Source organism: Heterocephalus glaber, unplaced genomic scaffold (genome assembly GCF_053883595.1).
Source record: "Heterocephalus glaber isolate CG9 unplaced genomic scaffold, H.glaber_assembly_v1.0 deba00001545, whole genome shotgun sequence".
Taxonomy (NCBI): domain Eukaryota; kingdom Metazoa; phylum Chordata; class Mammalia; order Rodentia; family Bathyergidae; genus Heterocephalus; species Heterocephalus glaber.
This window is the reverse complement of record NW_028258338.1, coordinates 1,525,215-1,533,411: the sequence shown is the minus strand read 5'-3', so window position 1 is coordinate 1,533,411 and position 8,197 is coordinate 1,525,215. Positions and strand designations below refer to the sequence as shown.

General features: G+C 38.1%; 1 pseudogene; it reads right to left on the bottom strand.

The window, feature by feature from the left end:
• Positions 1-2,970: 2,970 nt before the first annotated feature.
• On the bottom strand, positions 2,971-5,254 carry LOC147824410 (RWD domain-containing protein 1 pseudogene; annotated as a pseudogene).
• Between the last annotated feature and the right edge of the window lie 2,943 nt (positions 5,255-8,197).

The window sequence follows — 8,197 nt, the reverse complement described above, 5'->3', positions numbered from 1 at the left end:
GATCTAATAATTTGTCTGTTGATTATGTTAGGATTTCTACACAAATAATCATATTGAATAATAATATTGTCAATTCTGTCTTTTCTGATTCTCTATCCTTTGACAATCTGTCTTCTGATTCTTTCTTTCTTTCTTTCTTTCTCTCTTCCTCCTCTCTCCCTCTTTCTCTCTCTTTCTTTTGGTAGAGGTCAAATCTTTTAGTATGATATGGAAACAGAAAAGAGAAGCATCTGTGATAGTTAACTGTGGTGTCAACCTGAATAAGAAATACCCAGCTGATTGGTTTAGCATAGTTCTGGGTGTGGGTGATGGACTTACTTAACAGGGGAAGACTCACCCTGGGTGTGGGTGGCACCAACAAATAGGCTTGTATAGGCCGGGGATTTAGCTCAGTGGTTTTGCCGCCTGTTGCACAAGTGCAAGGACCCGAGTTCTATCCCTGGTACCAAAAAAAAAAAAATAGGCTTGTAGTCTGGATGAAATAAAAAGGGAAAGAAGGAAAAAGTCTTGCTTCTGTTTCTTCAGAGGAGCTCCAGTCTTTACCATTGCCTTTGGGTATCTGTCTCTCCAGGCTTCCAGCACAGACCCTTCAGCTTCCTGATACAGACTTGTATGGTACTCTGTAGTGAACTCCTCCAGGCCTTTGATTTTTGACTTGATCCTTTGAATTTGCGGCATGCAGACAGCCCCTTTGCATTCTTTTGCACCTGATTCTTCACTCTTCAGTCAGCCTTTGTAAGCTTACCTTGTAAACCGATATATATATATGTATATATATATATATATATCAATATCATGTCATGTCATATCATACCGTTATCTATCTATCATCTATATCTTATATTAAATCTGTTCCTCTAGTGAACACTGACCATTACAGGATTTTTATTTTGTTCTCACTTTAACAGAATGGTTCCATTAATTCTCCACTAAGCATATTTATTTGGTGATCCCTTTATCACATTAGAGACTTCATTTTTTGTTTTGTATTGGTTTTTGCTCGGTTGTTTTATTCAGTGTGATAATTTTTACCTCATAACTGAAACATGTAAGTCCATTTACCTTTGAAGTGGGTTTTGATATATTTGAGTTTAAATCTCCCGTCTTATTTTGTGTACTGTCTTCAGAAACCACTCTGTTTCTTTTTCTACTCTTTTTTGCCTTTTATTCTCCACAGATTGAATTTTTATGACTTATCTTTTTCCTCTCTTTATTAGTTTGGGTATTATACAACATTCTGTTTCTACTCTTTTGCTGGCTACCCTGTATGTGATCAAATTTTCATTTCTTTCCCTCATCCCATATCTCCTTTTATTCCTTCCCAACCTACATATAATTGTATAGCACTTTAACTGTTAACCCCATTAGATGTTATTATGACTGCTTAGTTTGGTAAAGATTTACATAGATTTGTCCATGTATTTACCACTTTCTTTGATTTTTATCCCTTCTTGAACCTCAGACTTTTCATTTGGGATTATTTATTTTCATCTAGAAGTGCATATCTAGCAACTTCTTTAGTGAAGTTATTGTAATAGTGAACTCTGTTGTTTCTAAGGAGATGACTTTGCCTTTGCACTTGAAGGAGAGATGAACTGGATATATAATTATAGGTTGACAGACTAATATGTTCTCTTCTATCACCTTGGAGTTTAAGTAAGGAGTTTTATTTTCTTTTGTTTTTGAGGGGATGTATTGGCACTGGAGATTGAACCCAGGGCCTTTGCACTGAATCACATCCCAGCCTTCTTTTTAAAATTTTGAAACAGGGTCTTACTAAGTTGCTTAGGCTTGACTCTAGTTTGTGATCCTCTTGTCTCAGCCTCCCATAGTGCTGGCATTATAGGAGTGCATTACATACCTGGCTAGGAATTTAGTTTTTATTTTTCCTTACCTTGATAGTACAGATTGTTGGAGTCCACAGTTAATGTGGAGTGTGTTTCTTCTGGGCTCCCCAACCCAGAGAGAGGAGCTGAGCCTTAATTTCTATTTCCTTCACCATTGAACTAAAGCCTAGATGCAATTGTGGGCAAAAAAAACAAACAAAACCTCTCAGGGTAAAAGCCTCTCTGATGTTGTGATATTCTTCTTACTTCTCTACATTCAGGCTTTGCTTTGCCCTTCACTCCCATCTCCCATCTGCCAAAAAATAGCAACTTCTTTAGTGAGTGAACCCTAGCAGCTTCCCAACTATATATTTTCAGCTTTTCAGTATTTTCAAATTTTTACATGCATACACAAAACACATACACATATACAGATATAGAGATAGATGATAGATTGTGTGTGGTATGTTTTAAAAATAATTTTTAGAATCTTGTTTTCAGTATGAAAGTTGATCCAAATAACTTAGACTGGCATCACAATGGATATCTTTGCCATTATTTCTTTCACTATTGCTTTTCCATTTTCTCCTTCTGAGACTCCTAATATTTGTTAGACCCTCCCATTCTATTCTTTCTCTTAACCCTTCTATAATATTTTCCATCTTTCTGTTGTTTTTGGAATGAATTCTTCCAATACATCTTTTGATTCATTACTTGTCTTTTTAACTTTCTTTTTTTAAAATTTCCTATTTATCTCAGTATTTTAACACTTTATATGAAAGACAACATTTGGAATCCAAAAGTAACTATCATCTCCAGGATAGAAAACATGAGTTATTTCTGTTTCTTATACATATACCCATATGCACATGGCCACAACCCACCTTCAAGTCTTGGTGTTATAGGTAGGATCTCCCTCCAGCATTAAATAATGTTAAATATGTAAACTTCTGTTCACCAATAAGAGGAAGTGAACATTTTATCTTGAAGTTTTATGGTCAGTTTATTAAGTTCAATGGTGAAAGTTATCAGAAGAATATTCTCCTGAGAGTTATTTTTTCTTAGAAAAAAAGGAAAGGAAAATTAAAAGCCTCTCAGCACAGCCACAGATGCCATGGCTGTGGAGCTCTCCGGAGATGGTGCATCAGTCCTCTGAGTCACTCCCAGGGCCAGCAGGGTTGCAGTCTGGGTTGTCCTCAACATCCTCCAGTTCCAAGTCATCCAGCTCCTGGAACAAAGACTCACCTACTTCCACATTATTTCCAGCATCTTCCAAGAACTGGATATCAGATGTGTCAAGATTATGATCGGTTTCAAACAGCTGTTTGCCACTTAATTTATTTTTTCCTGCTTGCTCTTCTTTTATCCATTTCTTTTTAATTTCTAAGAGTTCTGGAGTCACGCGGAAGATGCCGAATCAGCCCGCTGCAGACAGGCAGGCCTGTGCACGCCCTACCGAGGTCCTGAGTCACGCGGAAGATACCGAATCACCCCACTGCAAACAGGCAGCCACCTGATTCCACATTACCAAGGCGCAGAGGACACCAGACCACCAGACCAAGGTACTGAGTCCCACTGTTCCCGGCCCAGAGGGAGGGGCTTCTGAGCCACCATCCCACTGCTCCTGGTCCAGAGGAAGGGGTTTTCCGGCCACCATCCCTCCGGCTGCTCCCAGCCCACAGGAAAGGGCTTTTGGGTCACCATCACTACCGCTGCTCCCGGCCCCTGTCCCACCTCACCCAGCTCAGAGGAGGTAATCCGTGCAGGCGCTAACAATCCCCCGCCCCAATCGAAATGAGAAAACACATAAATAAGTCTCAAAACCAGACTTCCACATCACCTACAGCAACCCCAAAGGGAAATGAGATGGAACCCTCTGATACTCAACCACCTGGACCCACTGAACTGGCAACCAAAGGGGATCTGGAAAAAATGAAATCAGAAATAATTTCTCAGATAACAGGAGAAATTGTGCCCTTAGTGCAAGACATGATTAATAAATCTAGAGAGAAGCTCAGGAACATGATGGAATCCCAACATAAGAAACAAATGGAATCCATAAAACAGATGCAAATAGATTTCCAGGACATGAAAAACTCCACTGAAAGTCTACACAGCAGAATGAGCCAATGTGAGGACAGAATTTCAGATATAGAAGATAAGATTGCAATTAGTGACCAGGAAAAAAAAATTACTTCAAAATTATAAGGGAACATGAGAAATCAATCCAGCAGCTGCTAGATGATGCAAAAAAGAATAACATAAGACTGATTGGGCTCAATGAAGAAAGAGGAGAGAGTGCAGATGACATAAAAAATCTCTTCACAGAAATAATGGCAGAAAACTTCCCCAGCAGGGGAAAAGAACTTGACATACAGATAAATGAGGCATATAGGACTCCAAATAGCCTTGATCAAAAAAAAATCAACACATGGGCATATAATTGTTAAGATTACAGAAACTCAACAGAAGAACAAAGTTTTCCAAGCAGTCAGAGAAAAGAAACAAATCACATACAAAGGAAAGCCCATCAGAATCACAGCAGACTTCTCAACACAAACCATCAAGGCAAGAAGAGCTTGGAGTGACATATTCCAAGCCCTAAAAGAAAACAGCCTCCAACCCAGATTGATGTACCCTGCAAAACTATCCTTCAAAATGGATGGAGAAATAAGATACTTTCATGACAAAGAGCACCTTAGGAACCTCATGAATACCAAGCCAGCACTCCAAAGAATTTTACACAATAGCCTAGGAACAGACATTGAGGATCACAACCCCAGGAAGCAAAGCAGAATGAACCCATCTGGCATGACAAGAAATTAAATGTAAAGGGGGAGAACCCAACAAAAAGAAAAAGTCATGGCAATGACAAGTCAATACGTTTCAGTTATAACCATCAATGTTAATGGTCTCAATTCACCTATCAAAAGAAATACACTGCCAAGAGTTCTGCATCAAATTTGGCTTCCCAACATAAGAAATTCTCAATTGTAACAGGGGTGCCGTGGAATAGTTGTTTCTCTGCTTCTTCTGCTTCTTTTTATTTTAGTTTCTTTTCTTCCTCTCTTCTCGTTTTTATCTGATCTACTATTTCATTTAATTTTTCTTGCACTGCTGTCACTAAAGATCATGACCACATCAAGATTTTCCTCAGCCTGTAATGCTAATAATTTTAAAATGTCTATGACATCATCATCTTCTAGGTTTTCCTGGGAAAATATTTCATAAAGAGGAGCTTCCTCTGGGTATTTTTCACTGTATGTAAACTTGAGGGTAGTCTGGACAGTTTCATCATTTTCTCCAGCCTCTGATGTCACAGTGACGGTGAAGCTGGTTGGATTTTCTGGTAATACTGTGAAGGAGTCGGGGTAGATGGACTCCAGAGCCTCCAGCTCCTTTCGCTGCTCCTCGCTGTAGTCTGCCATCGCGGCCCGAGCTGCTGCCCGTGGATCACACCGACGCTCAAGCAGCATGACACAGCCGAGTCCCGAGGCCTCCGGCCAGGCCCGGCCTGCTCAGCCACAGCCCCACACCACTCTCCTCTTTTTAACTCTTTCTAATCTTATCTTTAACCCATGTACAGAGTTTTTAATTTCAACAATTATATTTTTAATTTTCAAAGTTCAGTTGCTGCAAGTCTGTCTGTTAGTTGCTTATTGATTTTTATTGTATGCATATTTTCGCAAATGTATCATTTTAAAAGATTTAATACATAGCTATTATTTACTGGATACCCCAAACATCTATTGTCTTGAGGATTTATGTGAGATTTTCTTTTGCCTTGTTTCTATTGATTCTTACTAATGGAGGGGATTTGATGTTTGGTAATCATTATGAGATCATGCTCCATTTAATATCTATGGGCCTGCCTTGAGAAAACTTTCTTCCTAAAAGAGTCATTTTTACAAATTCTATGAGTTTGAGTATTTGCCTCCTAGGGTCACCTTAACCTGTTTGTTCAATGTTTTGGCTCTGAGTTGTTTATTTATTTTTTTGGTACCAGGGATGGAACTTAGGACTTGCATTTGCGAGGCAGGTGGCAGAACCACTGAGCTAAATCCCCAGCCCCCTGAGTTAGAGTTTTAGAGTCACCTTTCCCACCTACTTACTGTTCCAATAATCAAGATTTGTAGAAATTGTTGCTAGAGGACTCGGGATTCATGACAACTCAGCCTCTCTCTTTTCCTTGACACTGTGACTCCACAGCTGTTGCACTTCTCATTCTGGGCTGGCTCTCTGCCTCTGAGGCTTTTGCCCTTAGTAGATGACTACTGGCTATTCCCACTACTTCACACATTATTACTACCCAGACTGAAGGTTTCCTGATTTCGCCTTATGCCTAGCTCACATTATTTGGTAGTGATGGTAGTGGTAATGTGTCCCTGGAAAGCTCCCTTATCTATTGTCATTGATAGTGTTATATCTAGTCTTATTGTTGAGAAAGACCCCTCAGAGCACCTAGCTACTCATGCTACTGGAAGAGGAAGTCTATTCATTCCTTTTAAAATAATTTTATACTTATGAAAAAGTTGCAAAAAAATAGTACAAAGACTTTCTGAATACATATCACCCAGGTTTTCCAAATGCTAATATCTTTTTTATTTTTTTTGAGACAGGGCTAAGTTGCCTAGATTGGATTTGAACTTGCTATCCTCCTGCCTCAGCCTACCAGAATGCTGGGGGCCACCATAACCAGGTTTAAGTGCTAACATCTTACAGTATAATTCTGAAAAAACCAAAAAATTGATATTGATATAATACAATTAACTAATCTTAACTAATCTACAGGGCTTATTTAAATTTGTTAATGTGAGATATAAGACCCATAATATGTTTAGTTGTTATGTATATTAATCTGCTCTGTTCTTTGACAGTTCCTCAGAATCTCTTATATTTCAAACCCTGGCACTTTTGAAGAGCACTGGCCAGTTTTTTTTTGTAGAATTTGGAGTTGTCTAACATTTCCTCACGCTTAAATCCAAGTTAGGCATGTTTGTCAATAATTCCAAAGAAGTGATGTTATGCTCCTCTCAGTATATCATTATTACAGGTTATAAGTTCTCCATATCCCATCTTATTTATTAATTTTTTTTGGTACCAGGGACCGAACTCGGAACCTTGTGCTTGCAAGGCAAGCGGTGGAACCATTGAGCTAAATCCTTGGCCCTCCCACCTTATTTTGATCACTTGGTTAAGGCGGGGTCTACCAGATGACTCTACTAAAAATTTTTGTCCTTTATAATGAATATTTTCTTAGGCGTTAATATCTTCTAAAAATATTTTGACAATATTTAAATACCTTGTTCATCATATGCCCATTGATTTTACCATCCAGTGAGAATCTTTACCTGAAATAATTATTCCTGTGGTGTTTCCCAATGATGCTATCCATTTCCATCATTGTATGTACATTGATTAATTGTAATTCTACTGTAAGGAAGAGCTGTACCTTTTTTACATTTTTTATTTGATAATATGTCAAAATGAATTCATGGTTATTTATTTACTTTTGCTCAAAATATCTCAAATTTAGGCATTCAAGTTGGTGTCTGAGTCTTCTGATATGTCTCCACCATTTCTTGAACACTATCTTTTTCACATGTCAAGTTATTGCAAACTCTTCTCTCATTTTGACCCCATCTTTTTTGTTTCTTTTTCTATTGGTATTTGCTTTGCTGTGAATTGATTACAAGCTTTTTTCATTCTATATTTAATTATCACTTCAATTTTTGGAAATATATTTATGTATTTTCTTTTAGGGGCCAACCTAGATTATTTTAAACATCCTTATTGGTATATAAAATATATCACAATGTTTATCCACTTAATGTGTCTGATTCAATGGCTTTTGGTAACTTTTTAAAATGTGAAATCATCACCATAAATTAATTTTTGATTCATCCAATAAGTTCCTTCACGCCCCTGAAGTCCCACTCCCACAGAATTGACACTATTTGATCTGTCTGGCAGCTTCCTAAAATAGACCTATGTATAGGACTTGTATTTATTTGACTTTGCTCATTCAGTGAGGAAAACCATATCTATAGGGCCCTTCTCAAAAAGAATCAGTGATAATTATTTAACATTGTGGATGCCTAATGATATGTTATCACATGTAGCAAATAAGAGGCTGGCCAAAAACCTTAAAAGTAAATTTCTGGAAAATGAGGTATCTATAGCTCCAACATATTTCTGGGAATCTAGAAGGCCAAGAGCATACCCAGGGCTTTGAGTGCCCAAGAAACACTTCATAAGGCCATTATCTATCGCCCCTGGTGAACCTCAAGTCCCTACATAAGAAGAAAGTGATAAATTTTAAATTGTTGTAGTGTTGCAAGCATATCCTAACACACACAAGTCCTCTTGGC